General features: G+C 37.3%; 1 protein-coding gene across 4 annotated transcripts in view; it reads right to left on the bottom strand.

Moving 5' to 3' along the window:
• Positions 1–20,904, bottom strand: part of TENM1 (teneurin transmembrane protein 1) — a 701,438-nt gene that overhangs the window by 203,971 nt on the left and 476,563 nt on the right. The gene's annotated exons all lie outside the window — the stretch shown is intronic.

Below are 20,904 nucleotides of genomic sequence, written 5' to 3'. Positions count from 1 at the left end.
AAATACTAATTAGCTATGAGCAGAAGCAGAGGCAGCGATCTTAATGTGTTGTTCTATCGGCATGGCAATCCTCTGGGAAGCTTCTTAAACATGCTGATACCTGATCCCCATCCCAGGCTTCCCGTATTAGAATCTGTGTGTGTGTGGGTGAGAGGGGGGAGTATACAAATCTCTATGTTCAAAAGGCACTCCAGTTATTAAATGAGCTTTAAGAAACATATTCAACAAGGGAGTGAGTCCTTATTCTAGGTGAGGGTGCTACAGTATGAACAGAATGCATGGCCTCTATGTACCAGCCCACATCAAGTGTGAATTCTATGAAGGGAGGAAATGGGTTTGGATTTTTTCACCATGGTATCTGCATCATGTAAGCACAGTGCCTGGGGTAGAGTGAGTATTTGGTAAATACCTCTAGAATGAACCAGTGGAAGATCTTACATAGGAATTCAGATGAGAAATCAAAAGAAAAATACCTGCTCAAGACATTTCTATCTGAAGGAGGGAGACTCTACTTTGAGAGTCCTCCTCCTTTTTGGCTCTGGTGCTAAGGAAAAAAGCATCTAACAAGGGAAAGTGGGCTTTAGAAGAATCCTCAGAGACTCCCCAGTATATGAAGTTCAGTTGTTAGGCTGTTCTAATTTTTAGACTTCTTTTTGATCATGCCAACGTTTTGAGCGTCATTACTACCAACGTTAATTAGGTTTCCTTCTTTTAAGTAGAAACTAAGGTGCTTAATATCTTGCTGTATGCCCTAAGAGGTATCACTGACTGGATGTCACTAAATAGGAATGACAAGGGTGACTTGAGACGAAAGGCCACTAAGGGATTTCTAATCATCCCTCCCTAATTTTCACACCTGACCAGATTGAACAGTGCCAAGTATGAGGAAAATGATATATGTGTAATACAGGCAGGCTTTCCAGAGAAGGTTTATTTTTGAGGTAACTGGAGCTGAAGCAGAGGGGAATTGAGAATTGACTGGATATAACACAAAGAGGAAAGGGGGCAGGGAAGAGGCAATATTTCTGACCCTCCTGCCAGTAATATCAAGCAGCAAATGATCAAGCAAAGGTTGGCAGGCTAGCCTCTGCCTTGTAGGTTGCCTCGTTGTAACTCTAATACCTTTGACATATCCTATCTCTCAAATCAATGAATGACTGCATTAGGCCCTTCTGGTCGAGCTTGGACTGGTTCCAAGAACCTAGGGGTTTCCATCTTGCTGCCCTATGATTTTTACTTTAAACTCCTTGGGGACTTGAATTAAGCTTTTCTTCCTGTTACGATGATGATTTTTTTTTTCCCAGAAAGGAAAACTAGTTCACTAGTTAGTTTTCCCCCGAGTTCTTTTAGAGTCTATAAGAAATACTGAGATTCTTGGACAATGAGATCTTCTCTATAAGTTCACCAGAAGAGGCAAGAGGTGGTTGATGAAGTGAAAGTGAGGGTTAAATATTCAGGGAAAATAATACCTGGCCTCCATTCACAAACATATTCATCTTTAAGAACCTCCCCTACCCCTTCCTGTGTCATCACAAGAAAGTAAAACCTCTAAGTAAACATATAGAACCTAAGAACCATGAAAAATCTGTATATTTAAATCAGTAGCATTCAAACGTCTTTACCCTGCAGAATTACTCCTACTCTGGGGAATTCAATTCGACCCATCATTTTCTTACTTATTCAGAGAGATGTGGTAAGACTTTCATGCTGCTCAGGCTGGGAATTTTTGGAATATATTGGTTTATCCAACCCACCCTTACCGATTTGTCACACTCCAAATTCTTAGGTGTGCTCGGTTGCTTTCTAGACTTTCTATCCCATTTCACGATGTGTTTATTTAGGCATCAATACCTACCTGTTTTATTTACTTCAGTTTCAGAACACATTTTGACATCTGGTAGGGCAAATTATCACTCATTACTCAGTAGAGTTTTATAGTTTTCTTCACAGTTCTGCACAGTTTATATTATTTAATACTAAGAATTTTTTTTGCTTCTGTAAGCATGATTTTTTCCCCTTACATTTTCTGTCTCCCCCTGTAACCCCTGTGGCTACCATCGTTTCTAACGTTGCCTAATCTTCCTAGTCTTTTTCCTTGTCAAATGCCACAAACATCTATTTTAAACACTTGCCTCCATTTATATATTATATACAAGTTTCCTAATTTTTATTTATGTTGTCTTTATTACATGCCATTCCAAGTAGTTAAAAATACATTCTCATTGTAAAACTTTTGACTACAGATAAAACAATAATACATCTTGAGCCACCAGTCAGTTACTTCTCAAGAGGGTACCCACCAAAAACTCTGATAAAAATTCTGTCTGGACATCCTTCTATGCATTAAATTAATAGAGATACATGACTAAATGGCATTTAACCTAAATGGTATAATATTGTATATATTTTTCTTGAACTGGGAAATATTTTCAAGACATATTGTAGTTCATTTAGAACTAATTCCTTTGGTATACAGCATACCCTACACAAAGTCTGGATATTCTATAGTTTAATCTTTACAAACGGACATTTAGATAGTTTCTGTACTTTTTTCTATTATAAATAATGCCTCTTTGTGCACATGTGCCAGCATTTCTTAAGGATATTTCTTAGAAATGGAATTACTGGGATGAAGGCTATGTATATTTTAAATTTTGATAGATATTGATAAAAGACTGTAGCAATGAACACACCCACAAGGAGAGTAAGAGAACACTTGTTTCTAGACTCTTGACATACGTGAATGAGGAGTGAAAAAAGAAGTCTCTTTTTGATTTGTATTTCCCTGATTACGAGTGAATTAAGTATCTTCTCCAGTTGCTTTCCTAAAGACCATCAAGGTTTGAACAGATTTCAGAATGGCCATAGTATAGTGTATAATGTTCAGAGGCCAGTTACACCATGCGCTCTGAGGACACAAAACAAATGATGCAATCAAATGATTTGACATAACTTTAAGACTACAATCAACTAAACCTTCTGCCTACAGGAGACTGCCCAGATTATTCCTGAATCTTCATAGGCAGATGAGCAAATTGCTGTTCAAACCACCTAAAAAGGGAAGGCCACAATTTGCCATCACAAGCAATTCTGATTTTTAAATGATCCTCTCCCCCTATGAAATTCCCTCACATGGCCAAACTTGATTTCTTTTGCTGTATTTTACTTCTGTCTTTTTACTGTATATTTTTATAGGGTTGGGAACACCTGGTCACTATGCCCTATCTGAATGCTTTAAGTACTTGAAGACTATTACTAAGTCTCATAAAGTTTCTTTTCTCAAATGAATAGGGGCCTTAACCTGTCTTCAAGGATCTTTTTGTCCATGACTTTAAATTATGGTGCTTTCTATATTTCTAAATTCTGCAAGTCTCTAATACAGTAAAGAGTTAAGAAGAAAAAGATACCCCCAATCTAGTGAAAAATGCTGTGGATACTTTGGCAAATTTCCTTCCACTCTGTACTTCAATGCACTTTGTTGACATATCAGACACATCTTTTTTTAGCTTTACTTTTGGGCTTCCTATATCTTGAGCACTTTCTAATATAAATTAAAATTCTTTATAAACATTATAATGGCAACATGATATCCCCAAATGCACCCTATTTTACTAACCATTCTGATACTATGGCACATTTAAGTGGTGGCTGATTTCCTTCTATTTTGAATAACAGAAATACTGTTTGGATTACCATTCTGTTTGTATGTCCCATTTCCACAACATACAGGATTTAGCAAGTAGCAGGTGCTTAATAAAAGCCTGCTACCTTACACAGAGCCTCAATAAGTTATTTCCAGGACTGAACTCATTCTTCTCGTTTTATGGAAATTATTATATATGATCAAGGTTACAACCAAACAAAGTACAAAATAACACCAGTATGTCCCTGAAGAATAAGTAATAGGAGTTACCTAGAAGAAGGGGATAGATTGTATCTTGTGACTCCACTTGAAAAGGAGTTGCTAGAGACCCAAGGAGACAGGAGAATAGAATAGAACAAAACTATAGGCACCCGTATTGACAGAGACTGGGTTCAATCCTTATGATAGGGAAATCCAGATAAAGTTGAGAAAGATTTCTTAAATCCTTCTCATGCAGGGATAGCTGAAGATAAATGTTTTCAGCATGGAGATGTTTTACATTATTAAGTATCTGGCCCTGTGAAAAATAGAGAAACCCTTTGGGCAAGTTAGCTTACACCTGGAGCAGCGTGAATAAATGAAAGATCCAGAGAGGTGAGTATGCACTTGAGTTTATGTGTATTCTAATTTGGATTATTTAAAGACATACCCGCTATTTAATTTTATCCTATTAACTTTTGAGTTATAGGTGGCAGGTTGGTTTTATTCCTATTTTTCAAATGCATGAGCTAAGAGCAATTAAGTAACTAGCTACATGTCTCAGAAATGATTTTTAGATCACTTTTATTTTCAGTGTACTGCTGGGATCAGAAGAAGGCCACTTCCCAGGTAATTAGAACTTCATTTTCCTCTGAAATCTAGTTTTATTGAAAATATTAGGTTGAATCATATGAAACTATCACATTTATAGGTCGAATATCAGCAATTTCATACAGTTCAATCTAATATGGGCAGGGGGGAGGTGAGTAGCTTGACCATTTCCTGCAGGCTAGTGTCACCAGCTTCCTTTGCAAAAGGATCATAGGGTCAAGTCTTCCCCTGATAAGAGGTTTGCAGGTTCTTTGCTGAATTAAGCTCTTAAACTGACATGTAACATAAGCAAAAGACAGCCTCACACCAGAAACCAAAACAGAGCAGCAAACCATGGGCAGTTCGGTTTTCAAGATTTTAAGCAGGCATATGTTTTCTTTTCATTGACAATCATTGCCCTTGCCAAATCAGGATGACTGACACCCTTAATTTGCAATTTCCTAAATTTCAAGGGTTTTTTTTTTTTGATTGCTATATAATGATTTACCTAATTATTTTTTTCAAGTTGCAGTTTTTGATGTTTAATTTCAAAATCAATTTAAGATGTTTTGAGCTCCATTAATACACTGTGATATTGCTTCACTCATTTTCTTGCGATGCACTTACTTTAAAAAATGCATCATTCTAATGATTTTAAATTACTCTACAGTGCACATACCAATTTACAACTATTACAAAATTTTACATTTTTTCCCAAAGCACTTCAGTTTTAAAGATGTCCTGTATTTGGAGACAGAATGAGAGTGAGTTAACTTTTAAAACAGCATGAAATACTATTTACAGCCTTTAAAATTCTCTACCCTCTCTGATGTAGCATGTAACCTTAGTAAATAAAATCTTAAGTGTTCAATGGGCATATAAAATATCCTTAGGCTGAGGATATTATAAAATAATTTTCTTTTTATTCAAACTAATAACAATATTCTTTATAAAGGGACACAAACTCATCTGTGTGTGAGAGCAGAAGTGTGTGAATGTGTGCAAATGTGCATGGGTGTGTATGAGTGAGCAAGCTTGTGTCTGAGTGCACACATGTGTGTAATAGTGTATTTGAGGATATGTGTGACTGTGTAAGAGGGTGTTAGAGTGTGTGCATGAGTAAAAGTGAGTTTAATAGTGTGTTTGTAAGTGTTGGGGTGTATGCATGTTTGTGCATTTGTGTGGCTGTGGACATGGTAATGTGTTTGCATGAGTGTGCAAGTGTGTGACTTTCTGGTTTAAATATGTGCTGGGAGATTAAATGCTATGTGCACTTTTATTTAGGCAGTCATTAGAATGTACTCTAGGAATTCTTTTACTAGCCTCAACATAGAATGAGGAAAATGTCTGACCCACTTCCAAATGGTGTCTATATCACATCTATAAGATATTTGCATAAACACGCACATAATGTATACTTTGCTTGAAATTTGCAGGGAAAAAATAGCGATATTTAAATTTTGCCCCAGGATTTTGCACCTGGTTACATCAGTTTAATAGATGTAAATCAGCTGCCAAAGTTGGGAAATCTTCCTTCCCGTTGCTTCAAAAAATGTTTTTGATTACTTTATTCTCTCAGGATTCCTTATTCACAGTGACACATGTCACTTTCACAGTGATTGAGGATACTTTGAGATTGATATTTAAAAGACTGTAATTAACATCGTTTCCACCTCAGACCACTCTGAAAGTTGCAGAGGGTGCCAGGTGCATTTCTGGGACCAGACAGATGCCCATTCATTGATATATTTCCCCCCTGCCTTTTTTTTTTTTTTTTTTTTTGGTTAAAGTATGCTACTCTAGAAGGTAGAAGGCAAAGTCCTAGGGGGCAAAGCTATCATGTCATGAGTGCCAGGTTCAGTGCTAGAATCTTTACATACATTACTTCATTTAATCTTCACTGCAACCTTGCAAGGTAGTGTTAATTCCATGTTTGAGATGAGGTGTTCTCGCTCACAAAGGTTAAATGAGTTGCTTAAGGTCATGTGGCTAATTAGGGGTGAGGCTGGCGTCAAATTCAGTCTGTCTGACTCTAAATTGTGTTCTTTGCACTACACTGTGCTGAACTTCTTTGATTGAATCTGGAAGTATGACCTTTACAGAATTTATATCTTCCCTGACTGGGCACGGGGCTTATTTGATTGCTTGCTATTCTCTGGCCCTCAACTGCCTTCTCTAATGATGCCTAAAAACTTGATTGATATCAAGTTCATATCTATCTTAGAGGCAATGAATAAATTCGTGAACCACATTTCCAATGATGTCAAGCCTCACCATGTGTTTACTTAAGTATACTGGCTTGAATAAACTTATTTTAGAAACTATTTATTGAATAACTATTATGTGCCAGAGGTTTTACACCCATTTTACAGATACGGGCATTGAAGCTTCAAGATGTCAGGTAATTTGCTTAAGACTCCATAACCAGAACATGCTAACTCTACATTTCTGTTGAAAGTCCTAGATAAACTTCTCTGTTTGGCAAGGTCTGGGTAAGTCAGTGGATCTAATCAAGCCTCATTTTCATTTCTAAAATGGGAATAACAGTACTTTCACTCCAGGACTGTTACAAGGATGAAAGACAATACACATATAGCACCTTGAACATCATAGACAGTTAATACGTGATAACAATTACCATATTCATTACAGCTAATAATGTGTATGGACCTTGGCAACAAATAGTCCTAGCTTCAAAGGTTCTGCCTCCTACTGGCTATGTGATCTAAGGCACACTGCAGAATTTCTCTAGGTTTTCATTTCCTCATCTATAAAATGATGCATTCTGTAGCACCTTTTCCCAAAGTGGTTCCAAAGAACACTTTTATCTCCATAGGATATGAGGAAACATTAAGTAAAACCTGGGTTTCCTGATCAGAGTTCTATGGGAAACTCTGGTAGACAGCTTTCCTTATTAAGGGAATGTTTAGAGTCTGTACTATGAGAATGTGCTGCCAGTTTTCAAGTGGGAGCTAACACGCAGATTTCTCCTTTTATTTTTCATCATGGAAAGTTTTTTGTTTGTCTATAACATCTTGCAGGAAACAACTGCATAGAAAATACTTGGGAAATACTGACTTGTCATGAAGATTAAATGGATAATATTTGTGAAGCACATATATAGTAAGAGCTCAATAAATGTAATACTATTGTTGTCGCTATTATTACTATCATAATCATCAATATAGTCATTGATGAGCCCCACCATGGTACAGATTACCTGGGCCAGAAAAGGTATGCCTAATACATGTCCAGAAATAGAGGTCTGCCTACTATGCAGACAGGTTTTTGTCTGCCAGATTAGAGTGAGTTAGACCAGTGTTGGTAGAAGCTTCAGCAGAAAATATACTACATAATAATTCCATAAAATAGAGCCCTTAGAGCCACCAAAGGATTCTTGGATGGCTAAGATTTTTCTGGAACCTCCCAGACTGGAATTCCACTGATAGAGACCCTGTTGTTGTACTGCCTTTTCTGATTGGTTCTCACATGTTGATGAGACCTTGTTTTTAACACAGGTATCCTCCTACCTATGAGAGTTCTGCTTCTTTTCCTCTCTATGTAGCTAAGAAACAATGACAACTACAAACCTTGGCAGAGGTAAGGTGAACTGCTATGAATGTCTGGCTTATATACTGGACTATCTTCCTTTTGGTCCTGATTCAGTTCCCTGACAATCTGGAAATGATTTGCCTTTATCTTTTTATATCTCCTGTCAAGGTGCTCACAGTTTGCTTAGATATATGGTCCTTTTAAAATCATCTTTGAATGTTCACCCATTCTCTGCTCCTTACGGTAGACTTAATCAGATCTTTAGCAGCAGAATTCTAGGGTGGTGGTGGGGCCTATTGCTTTTTACTAGAAGTCTCCAGGGACTATGTGGGTTGCTTCCCCATGAACCAATTTTTTAGAGATATATTTTTAGAGGGAGATGTATTAACCCAAAAGGAATTTTCCTCACAATAAAAAATGTATTTATGTACCAAACCTACTGGTACTGAAGGTTAGGATGTGGAAGAAGTCCACAAGAAACCTTTTATCTAGCCTAGAGGTCAACATTATAGATTTTATTTGCTGTATAGGAGTAGCTTCTCCTTTCTATTATCATGCTTAAGAGGGTGGAAATTAATCATTTTGTCACTGTTTTAACCCTTGGTATAGCTGTTTCAGAGCTTTTTTGCATTTATGTGTGTACTCACAATGTCAGGAGGCTCAGAGGAATGAGATGGACTGAGAGCTTTCACACTCGATTGATAATCCATTGATTCCCAAGCACCATTTCAACCCTTCCCTCATGGGTCTCAAGTGAGGGACATCTCCCATTATGAGTGGGTTGATGATAATTAAAATGGATATATTCTCTGTCCCTGCGGTCCTAGTATCTGGTATGACAAGAATATTGGATAGAGAAAAACAAACAATTCTGGCCAGGTTAATGTGGTGACCTTCATAAATGATATAGGCCATTGGATTTTTTATCAAAGTCAAGTCCTGTTTATGAAATGCTTATTGCCAAGTAAAAACTCAGATCTAATATGACCTTGTGGAAAGATCCAAATATGACTTTTCCATCCTGTAAAGAGGCCAGGCTATGTGGCAGTTACACAAGGTATGAATTTGGAGAACAAGGTCATGGCAGCTCAGATGCCAACTGACAACTTGGTGATCTCAAGCCATCTCTATGTTTTAGTAATTCCCCCTTATAGAGCACACATGATTTTTTAAACAATCAAGCTAAATAAAGCATCTGAGGATGACTTTATGGCTGAAGAACCATCCAAGAACCACTGCAGATGACAAGCTCTAATCCATGCCAGTGTGTTTATTATCTCTATAGGTTTTCTGGCTAGATTCAAGAGTGTTTTAACTAATTTCATGACATAAAAACTCTTTAGTCCATCCAAGTTATAAACCTATTACTTTATTAGACATTTTATCTAAAACATATGCTTGTTTCCTTCTTGAAAGACTGAAAGCCTGAGCTTCTCAGGCCTATATTCTATACAAGAAGTAGGTTATCATTAGGCATTTAATTATTCTATTATTGTCCCACATTTATATTCTTTATCATATTTTGCAGAACTCTGAGTATAATGACTTGATACTTCTCCTGTCTTAGGAAATGTAAGTATAAGCATTCTTTTATACTTCCTTGTTATGGTTTTATCATCATAAACAATAAGTGGATCTAATAATGGTTACCCTTGGTGTCTTATTATTGCCAAAAAGGATTATTGGTAAATTATACTAAGACCCAAATCATCATTTTTGGTAAACCTTCTCCACATATAGCTGACATTATCAACAATCCTATACTACTAGGTACTTATTCAAGTTACCTTGGTATCTGAATATGTTGTTTAATTTGGAAGAGACATTTAGTCCTATTTTCCAGGCTAAACCTAACACTTCATATGCTAGAATAGTGCTGTCCAATAGAAATATAATATGAGCCTCAAATGCAAGCCACAAAAGTTACTCAAAACTTTCTAGTAGCCACATCAAAAATTTTTTAAATACAGGTGAAATTAATTTTAATAATGTATTTTATTTAACCCAATATATCCAGAGTATTATCATTTCAACATGTCATCAATATGGTAACTAATAAGGAGATACTTTAATTCATTTTTCATATTAAATGTTGAAGAGGATCCACAAGTGAACTGTCTCACTAGTCTCAATACAAAGAAAAGATTTATTCCCACTGAGCTATGGGTTTGTCTTTATGTTGACGACATGGTAAATCACAGAACTGATTATGTTGCCCTGTTGTGTTGGTTGGAAGCTTGAAAACTACAATGAAATCTGATGTTATTTAGCTGTGCACATGACTTCCTTAAATAAAAATTACACTTCTCAGCTTCCTTTGCATCTAGGTGTGATCATGTGAATTATTCGTCAATGAGATATAAGTGAATGTTTCCAGCCGTAGCACCAGCAAAGTTTTCTTAAAAGAGAAGGGATAGGCCCTTTGCCTCTCCATTCATTCATCTTGCCTGGAATGAAGATGTGGTGGCTGGAGCATTGGCTGCTATTGTGTAGTTTGAAGATAAAGGTCCCATCTTAGGGATAGTAGAGGTATGAGCCAGAAGAAACTTTCTTTCTGGAATTATCATACAAACCTTGGACCTCCTACCTCTAGATTTCTTTTTGTGAGAGTAAGGCCACACTTATATTTTGTTTAAGCCACTCTTTTTTATTTCCTGTCACTGAACCTAATCTTAGAAGACAGACAAGGAATATAAATTTTCCTTGAGTGTGATTTTATAATGAATAGCAGGACTTAAAGTAAATGGAGTGAAATGATAGAATAAATACATTTTAGCCAACTTTTCAGTGAAACACCTATTCTACAAACACAAGAAACAATACTATTTGGGTAGGGACAAAAAATACGATGACTTTGAAGTAGAAAGAATTTTCATACTCCTTTAAATTAATTCAGCTTTACAGTGTCTGAAAATGATTTCTTTGAGACAGCTACTAATTTATCTTCTACTTACAAAAGATTTGTCTTTGAAATGCATCTTTACAATGAGAACTGAAATATAATGACAATAATGGCTACCATTTATTATTATAATTTAACGTCTATTATGGGAGAAGCACTATGCTAGGTGTTTCACATATATTATCTCATTTAACCCTTACAACTACCTTAACAAAGTAAGAATTATTTCCCCATTTTATAGGAGAGGCTCAGAGAAACTAATTAACTTACTCAAGGTCATACAGTAATTCTTAGAAGCAGAGCTGGAATCTGAGTTCCTTTCTGTCTGAATTTTTCTATGCTGAATCTCTGACAATTTTCATAACATTGTTTTTTTTTCCCCAACACCGACTCAGATCACTTTCAATAACCTACTTATACCCTAAATCATAACATTCTGATATTCAAGGAAGAGATGCTGGGATCCTGCTCAGTGCTAGTTTTCTAGAGATTCAGTGGAAGTGCTGACAATGGAAAGGTAACATCTGTTGAGTTTGAACAAGGCTCTCTGAATGGTATATTGCACAAAAGGTCTAAACCAGAAATCATGAGACTTGTCTCCCATGTTAACCATGTGCTTAATCAGCTGCATGACCTTACACAAATCATTCAGCCTTTCTGGGCTTCAGTTTTTTCTTCTACAAAAGGAAGGGCAAAACTAGATGATCTCCAAAATCTAATCTAGTGTCAGTATTCCATGATTATGCAAAATCTGTCAAAGAAGAAACAAACAAAGGAAGGCAGTTGGAAAAGGAAGTAGGCAATAGTATTTAGAATGTTTTAACTTACTTGAGATGCAGAATTCAATTTTAAAAATGAATGGACGTAGCAGAGAAGTGTGTGGGAAGCTCTCTTTGATTATTGAAACTGTTTACTCTTGACTCCACTGTTAACTTTAACTGCTTTGGCTTCAGAAATATCTTTTGAACAATACTGCTAAGAACGTTCTTTCGATGCACACTAAGCAAACTAGTCTGCTGACATAGAATAAACTCTTCTGGGTTTGTTGGACTGTAAGGTCTTTACTCATACCATAGTAGAAAATATTCTTGATTTAATTGGAACTTAATTTTTTTCTCCATTTAGAGTGAAAAAAATTATTAAAAATAAATTGAAATGTGAATTTAGCTGGAAAACACATTTTGCAGCTGTCTAAATCGAGACCCACAGTGGCTGATGAGCCTAAGAGTACACGGAGTCAGAGCTCTGTCTGCTGATCTGGATGACCTAGAGTTTTGGTGAGGGTCCAGAGTAGGGAAACGATAGTTAGCTAAACCTTGGGCCTTCACAGGATCAGGGATCCATATTCAAAACCAATCTGGAGGAAAATATGCCTTGCAAAGACAGACTAGAAGAAAATGATCTGTCTCAGGCTTGGGTCTGAAGATGTTAAATAACAAGCCTCCTCTGATCCTTCACGGCCACTAGCCAGGTTTCATGTGGGTTTGGGGCCTGAATTTATACTCGTGGTATGGTGCAAAAAATTGTAACCCGAGATTTTTAATTTAAACTTTAAATTAGTACAAATAATCACTATGTTGTATACATGAAACTAATGTAATATTGCAAATCAACTATATGACAATAAAAAAGAAAATAGTTTACTCTGATCTGCAGTGCAGACAGATTCCTGACAGAAGCAAATGGAAATCCTCCTCAGACTGAGAATTTCAACATATTTGAACCCACAATAAAAAAATAACAAAAACAAGAAAGCAAGCCATCATCTGCAAGAGTTGACAGAAACAAGAAACCATAACCTAGATCCACACTCACAAAGTCTTAACATGATCTATTCATCAGATACAGCATATAAAAACATCATTATGTTTAGTATGTTTAAAGAAAAGAGAGTAAACAAAAAAAGACAGGATTAAGGAGCAAGAAATTACCAAAAACGAATGCAGCATATTTGAAAAACAAAATAAATTAACATTTTAGAAATACAAAGCAATCACTGAAATTAAAACTTTAATGGAAAGGTTAAACATCATAATAAACACAGCTGGAAGAGATATTTAGTGAGCCAGAAGACAAATTTGAAGAAATTACCTCTCATATAACAGAGAAGTTAGATGTGGAAAATAGGAAAAAAAATAAAAGACACAGAGGCCAGAATGGCACAGTCTAATGGAACTTCTAAAAGGAGATAACAGAGAAGGTGGGAAAACCAAGATTCAATGAGATAACGAATAAGCATTTTCTATGATTTATGAAGAACATGGGTCATTATATTCATGAAACTCAGCAAGTCATAAGCAGGATAAAAAAATTAATTCACATTGATCTTTAAGATAGGATATTGGGCTGTGAATTCTATTGCCAACCTCAACTCTGAAGCACACACAGTAAAGTAACATTTTTCCTGTGTCTCATAGCAAATTAGTTCCTTCAGCTACAAAATGAGGAAACTTACTACCTATGCTGCTTGTACCTTATGGATGTTATGAAAGTGATAGAAACCTCTGTGCTAGGTTACTGGGAATGTGGAAGTCCAAGTCCAAGTCAAGTTCTTTACAGCAGATGTGAAAATCGATTCAGAATTTCTGTGAGCTCCACCTTATTAAGTTTCGAGGTGAAAATGTCCTTACTCTTTAACGAAGGACTAATCTCTGTCCTTCCTATGCCTCTTCTCCTTCTTTCAAATGACTCAGAAGAATATATAGAGAGCAAATCTTTGGGACAGTCCTGGAGGTATTTCGAAATCATCAAAGCCTAATATGCAATCCACATTCTAATAACGACCCCGGCTTATGGCCATAATGATGAAATAAAGAAAATAGATATGTAAGTATTTGGGGGAAAAAATGAAAACCACCAGATAAATACAGGATGTTTTTATCACAGGAATAAAAGTCTCCTTCAGTTTATTTGGGGGAGGTGTATGGACTGCTCTGCAATCTCTCTAAGTATCTGATTTTGCACAGGATTGGGATCACTTGTTCTGATTCTTCCCCAGGTCCCGGCCACTGATTTTGCGCAATTGAATTCTGGCTTCCTTTGCACTCTCAGCGATGTCCACTGCAGAGCCTTTCTACCTCCTCCTCCCCTGTCAGAGGCAGGTCAGACTGAGGAGGTGGGCACCCAGGGGGCCACTTGCCCCTTAGGAGCTCACCTCCAGGGCCAAGTACACCTTTTAGCTGTACCCTTTTCTAGGTCTATTTTCATTTCATATAGATAAACACGAATTGAGAAAAACACCAAATAGTAAATGAATTTGGAATTCAGAATAAGAGTCTGGGTCAATGATAGGCATGCATCTAATAGTACAGCACAAAATTTTCCTGTTTTGTTTTGATGCACCTATTGGTCTGTCCAAATGCATTCCATATTATGAACTGTACTTTAACCATGTACATAAGTGTGCATCCTTGCATTCATGTTTACTTAATTATATTTTCTTGCCTCACAATTGCCACCTTATTTTAATATACGTCCCTGGTTGGAAAAACACTTTAAAAGCTTTAATGTCCTCGAACAGTCAGTAGAGTTAGCTCAGATTTACGGAGAAGCAGCTGCAGATTTACCTCTTAGTTCAAACTTGTCAAATGGTCACATTGCACTGGATTTTTGCATTGCTGCCTGCTAATGATGGCATAACAGGTGTGGTTTTTATTGTCTTAGAACAAAACGTAAAAGATGTATTTTGAAAACATTTGATATTCAATGTGCTTTGAATCAACCTCACTGTATACACACAATCTTATGGCTATTAAATGAATTCTCTTTTATAAAGATAAGGAATTTTTGAATCTGAGAATATTTGGGGGTTCAATTTCCATTTTCACTTGAGACAGAAAAAGCTTAGGGGGTGACAAACCATCTCTGAGTAGGATGTATTGCTAGGAAATCATGATAATAGTAAGATTTTTTTCTACTTTATATCTACCTCCTGAAGATATTTCTATGGATTCAATCTTACACATTTAATTTGACTTGGAATTCTCTTAAGGATGTTTTTGGGTTGTATATCTAGTGCCACCAATGAACTTCACTTACTGATTTACTAAATCTAGAGTTAACGTTTTGACCTCATTGTAGTGTTAATGATGTAGCTACTATGTTCCAATCAGGCATTTATTTTAATAAATCAGTCAAATCAGAGTCACCTTAAGGTTTATCCTTTATTTTTACTGAGTAGGGAAATAATTACTTTAAAATAAATTTGATCAGAGGTTGTCATACTTTGAATAGCAAGTTAAAGATAATTAAGCCTACATAGGAATTAGTCAGAAGCCTTTTGTCCCCTAAAAAGCACTATAAAACTTCCTACCGTGTTTCAGTGAGTAGTTGTCTATATTTGGGCTTTTCTTTAAGTCCAGGGAATTTGTAGCATTATAATATATTAATATTGTTTGCTAACTAACAGCAAACTTTTTTTCCTGAGAACTCAGTTACTGTTCCGAACATATTCAGGTGCTTGAACCAGATAGGTAAAAGATTGTAGATCCTAGGTTCCTAATCTGGGTGCATTGATTGTCTCTTTTCTACTGAAGATGCAAAATTTTAGTTACTTTATATATGAGCAGATTTTTCTCTTCAGTGGCATGACGAATGACTACATAGTTGTACGTGTAGCATGTGCATTAGATTTTGAACAAAGCTTCTTTATCAGATGGCATGTATGAACCTGCTGTTACTGTAATTATCTGTAGGAAAAATGCAGTGTACACACTAATCATTTCAAATGGCCTAGTCAATACCTAGAGACTGCAGGAAAGTGATGTGTTATATGTGATAGACATGTAGAATCAGATGAAAACATTTTCATTATTGGCACTTTCAGTAAAGGGGAAAACAAATAATGTTTTTTAAGCATATGATACTTGTATAATCAAGGAAAGTTCTCCTAGCAACAATAATCACATGAGCCTTTTACAACTTCCTCCTGTAATTATCTGTTTTATTAGTAGATGCATATCACCATCCATTAGGGAACACTTAAAAACAGAACAAGATGTTGTTATATACACACGTTTGTGTGTGTGTGCGTGTATATCTCTATAAATAGAGGCAGATTCTCAAACAACATGGTTTACATATCAAAGTGGGTTTCCTTATAACAAAAACAAAACTATTTAAAATTAATATTTTCTCACCATAAACAATATGGAGTTAAGAGAATTTATGGACTGTATCCATGAGCTATTCATAATCAGTGTCAACAGCTCAGTATATGGGATCAAGAATCATAGATCTCAGTGCTGAAAGGGGCCTCAAGGGCCACTTGGCTAATCTTCTACCATTTTAAAAATGAGGCAGCTGAGACTCAAAGAAGTTCAATGAGTTACTCAAGGAAACTGTGCTGTGAATACACACACACATGCACACACACACTGTTGTCTTTCTGATGGACAAGATGACCACACGTCATAGGATAGCCTGAAAACAAATCTCCTTGTAACAAAGACTTATAGGAGCTTCAGGAACTAACCCTGCTTGGATGGGGTACATGACGATAGTACCTCAGGTGATTTCTGTTATATAGCAAGTATATATATTTATATCTGAGGTTCAGAAATACCTAAGGGCCTAATATTCCATCTCTCTAGCTGATTAATCCAGTTCTAAGATCCAGTATAACAAGAGTGGATCACGGCAGAGAAGGGCGGAAGCTGTCCTCTCTGTGAATGCTTACGTTCTGTGAATTTCACGGTCAGTTATCTGAAAGTAACAATAGACGGAGTGGCTGAGAGAAGTTTCACCCAGAAGAGAGGAGTACAAAGCTCTAAATTCTTTTATGCTCCCCCTCAAAGACTACTTGACCAGGAAAAGCCAGATTTTACAAAAGAAATGTAGTAGCTGCCTTTTACAACGCTGATATTAGAGGCCAGGGCCAGTTTCTTTAGTATAGGCTAAATGTATTAGTGAGATTTCATGGCAAGAAGTTACATTTCAAGGAGCATGATTTGACCCGCAGTATATCCAAATCTAAAGTATGTTATAACAAACTTCCATTGTATTCCTCCTGAGGTATTTTTAAAGACTAATGAGTTAACCTTTGTGAAGTACCGTGAGACTTTCAGGTTACAGAAGCCTGTATCAAGTATCAATTCAGTGCTGCTAACAATACTCAATGTACCTGGAAAACAGACTGAAAATAATCAGTAAACCATTCACTGCAGTCCCCTTGGTGTCAGAGCAGCACGGTTAACATGCTAACAGCTAAGCTTCATGTGCTTAGAGGAAGAAAATGATCAATGGCAAAGAGCATATCCACCTTTGAAATGACATGATCCATTATAAGAATCAGATGTTAAATTGCTTCCTGTACTGAGCACACTCAATTAAAAGTCTGCACAGTGAGATCATCTTGATGGTTAAATATGCTCTGTGGGAACAACCTTTATGGAGCTTAAAAATCACAGAAGGACTATTCCTACCCTGACACCGGAGATTTGGAACGCATTTCCTTCCCCTTTTTTTCAAGTTGGTAGTTTTATTAGGAAGCCTTTTGCCTGAGAGGCTGCTGAGTTTTGGGTCATACCTATTTACCCTTTTGCTTCTTTGAGCAAGAGATGCTTCCAGTGTTCTTTTTCTATTGGGTCTGGAGTGGATGAATGTGGCTTGAGCCCATATTCTAATTTAGTCCACATTTAGTCCACACTGTATCTGGACAAAAACGTGTCATTCATGCACTTGATATTTGATGCCCTTCATCTCCTAGAGCTTCCCCTTTTCAGGAAATTAATCTATTCACCTGAGTCCCTGCTCCTTGTCTAACTCTCCCCTTGGTGGGGGTGAGAGTGGAGGGCTGAAAAAAATGCTAGATGTGGAATGAAGTCAACAGACCTGGTTTCTACTTACAGTTTTGCAACTAGCCAGATCTATGGCTCTGGACAAGTTATTTAACCTCTCTGGCCCTCAGTTTCTTCATGTTTCAAAACCTTACACACTTCTTGTTCATTGCGTACTGTCTAGCTCTCCCAGCCAGACTGGAAGCTCCACTAGTGCAGGAATCTTCGTATTCCTCACTGATGTAGCCTGAGAGCCCAGCACATGGCACATAGTAAGTGCTCAAGGAAAATATGTTTAAGGGATGAATACTTCGAATCTCCATTAGCAGTGTTGCCAGGCACTCAGTCAGCCAATGTAGAAATCACAGAGTTTCCGTGTCCCCTACGTACATAGCCACCAAGTCTTTATCTCCTAACCCCTCTGATGTCTGTCCTTTGTCTCTCATCCACAATTGCCTTTATATCAAGTTTTCAACTTTTTTTTTGTTTTACTATATCCTGCAAGCCATTCTGGAGTGATCTGTCTAAAATGCAAACATGGTCATGATACGAACCTCTTTACACCCCTCCAATGGCTTTCACATTGTCCTCAGGATCACGTCCAAGCTCCTAAGTATGACATGCAAAGCCCTTCATGACCTATGAAGTCTTCTGTGACCACTTCCTAGACCTTCAGGCAATGTTAAAACCACCTTGCACACTGCGTCTTTCTCTCTTTTGTAGCACTTAGTGACATATATGGATGATGCTCTCATTTCTCTCATTATTTGATTTGTTTTGGTGAGGAAGCATGGTTTCAGGTGAGGGAGGCGTGGGGTAGGGTTTAGGGTGTTTCATCTGGACGACAGGAAAGGAGGCTGGGTGGAGAGGCATGTTCAGAATTAGCCTTTGCCTCCCCTTCTGAGTGATCTTCTCTGCTGACAGGACCAGTGCATGTTTTTGTGTATTAGGTGGTGGGGGAGGGCTGGGCAAAGAGAAACTCTCAGTACATTGAGCTTAATGTTGAGTCATTTGAAATACAAAAATTTGAATTTGTGCAACTGGTGAGTAGTATATTATCAGGAATTTTACCCAATTCTGAGGCTTCAGGAAGGAGATATAAGGGACCGAGGGAGAAAATGTTTGATATAGAGTCTCTATTCAATCAATAAGTGTTTTTAAAGTTATATCTGAAGGGGTAAGTTTTGGACTTGATGTTAAGAACCCTATCATGGTAGAGATATTAAAATGTCAGTGTTCTCTAGGGGGGTCTGACTTTCTTTCTCACCTCCACACTCTTCTTGGGCAATAATATGTATTCCTATCATCTGAACTATGTCCCAAATATTTGTCTCTGGTTCAAGACTCTTCTGTAAGTTCCATCCTTGACCATCAGTCCCTCATTGGACAGATCCACCTGCAGACACCGCCAACTCAGTGCATCCACCACTGAGCTCACCATGTCCTGTCCCTCTGCCCCAAACCTGCTTTTCCACCTACAGTTTTTCTCTCTCAGCTTCCTTTGACCCAGCACCCAAAGTAGTTTTCCCTGATTCCTCTTGTCTCCTCTGCCCTGGTGACTCCTTTCTGGTCTCTGTCTGCTTCACCATTCTCACAATGACGCTTTCAGGTCAGGCCCTCCCCATCCTCTCATGCCTGGACTGCCCCTGTAATCACACTACACTTACGTCACTACAGCATCCATCTCTGGTGGTCCTCTCATTTGCTGTCAGAGGTGTCTACCTAAAATGCAGTTTGTTACAAACCACTCAGTGGCTTCTTATTGTGTCAAGAGGAAATGCAAATTCCTCCACCTGGTGTGTAAATAAAATTCTCTGTGTTCTGGTCCCTTCCCATCTCTCCAACCCAATGACTTGAAAGTCCCCCAATATGCCATTTGGATTCATATCTTTATTTCTTCGTTTAAGTTATTCTTTCTGCCTGGAATGTTCTTTCCTCTCTCGTCCACGTGATAAACATGTAATCATCTTAGTAGTGTTCATTCAAGTGTTAAAACTTCTGCACAGTCTTCCTGACTGTAGAATCTCTTCTCATGGAAATTACCCACTGCTCCCTCTTTGTCTTCCGTGGCACATGGCCCTGGACACAGTCCATCAGTGATACCTTGCTATACACAGTGAATTAGGTGAGGGGCTCCCAGAGGACAGTAAGTGTACAATGGTTCAATGCATGGAGTGTGAAGTCAGAATACCTTACCTCAAATTCTGACTCTGATACTTATAATATGAGTGACTTTGGGCAAATTATTTAACCTCTCTGTGCCTCAGTTTCCTTGTGTGTAAAGTGGGCATCATTATAGCACTTATCTCATAGGGTTGTTATGAAGATTAAGTGAACATATGTACAACACTTAGAGTAGTGCTTAATATATCAAAATTGCTATGTAAGTGTATGCTTAATAATAATACTAATGCTAGTATTTCAAACTTGAAGCTCTAGGCCATGCCACTGTATCTGACACATGGAAGGAGGGAAAGTACTTAATAACATTTAGTGAATAAATTAATAAGCAGGTTAGAGCTATACTGTACAGTCCCAAGATACCCACTTACTTCCCTTTTGTAACCCTCCTCTAACTTGTTCCGCGTGTGTCCTCCACTAGATTATAAGCCCCTTATGTGCAAGGACCACGTCTGTCTTGTTCATCACTACAACCCCATCACCAAGCACCATGCCAAGCACATGGCAGGCACACCTGTATTTGCTAAGTATAAATGAATGACTTTTAAGATTTGCATTTTAGTTATTATTACATTGTCTTTAGCATTTTAATCATTTTCTGAAATTGTAAAATGTAATCCTTTCTCCTATATGATTTCTACGTGAGGCAACAAAATTTTGTGTGGTGAAGTATTACGCTAGAATTAATTCTCTTAACAGAGGGAGTCTCCTATTTCTTTAAAGCACAAGATTGCAGACTTTTTGATTCATAAACGAATTCAGATGCTCACAGAGCACCTGTCCTTCCTGCTTATCACAAGCCATTTTTCACCCTGAACAAAATTCATCAGCAGAGGCTTTGTAGGAATTATTATTTATTAATTCTACTCATTTAGTGAGTACGTGGTCTGAGGATAAGAAAAAAAGTATAAGGAATAATCCCTTGATCCTTATTTTTGGTTTAGGTGGAAAAACAAGTCATGTACAGAAATACCTATGTCACGATGTCTTTTTGACTCCCTAGCAATGAATACGGTAGGATTTCAGAGGCTCCTGTTGATGTGATCAGGAAAAGTTTTATA

Source organism: Camelus dromedarius, chromosome X (genome assembly GCF_036321535.1).
Source record: "Camelus dromedarius isolate mCamDro1 chromosome X, mCamDro1.pat, whole genome shotgun sequence".
Classification (NCBI taxonomy): Eukaryota; Metazoa; Chordata; class Mammalia; order Artiodactyla; family Camelidae; genus Camelus; species Camelus dromedarius.
Note: the sequence above shows the minus strand (reverse complement) of the source record. Positions and strands in the feature narration are given on the sequence as shown.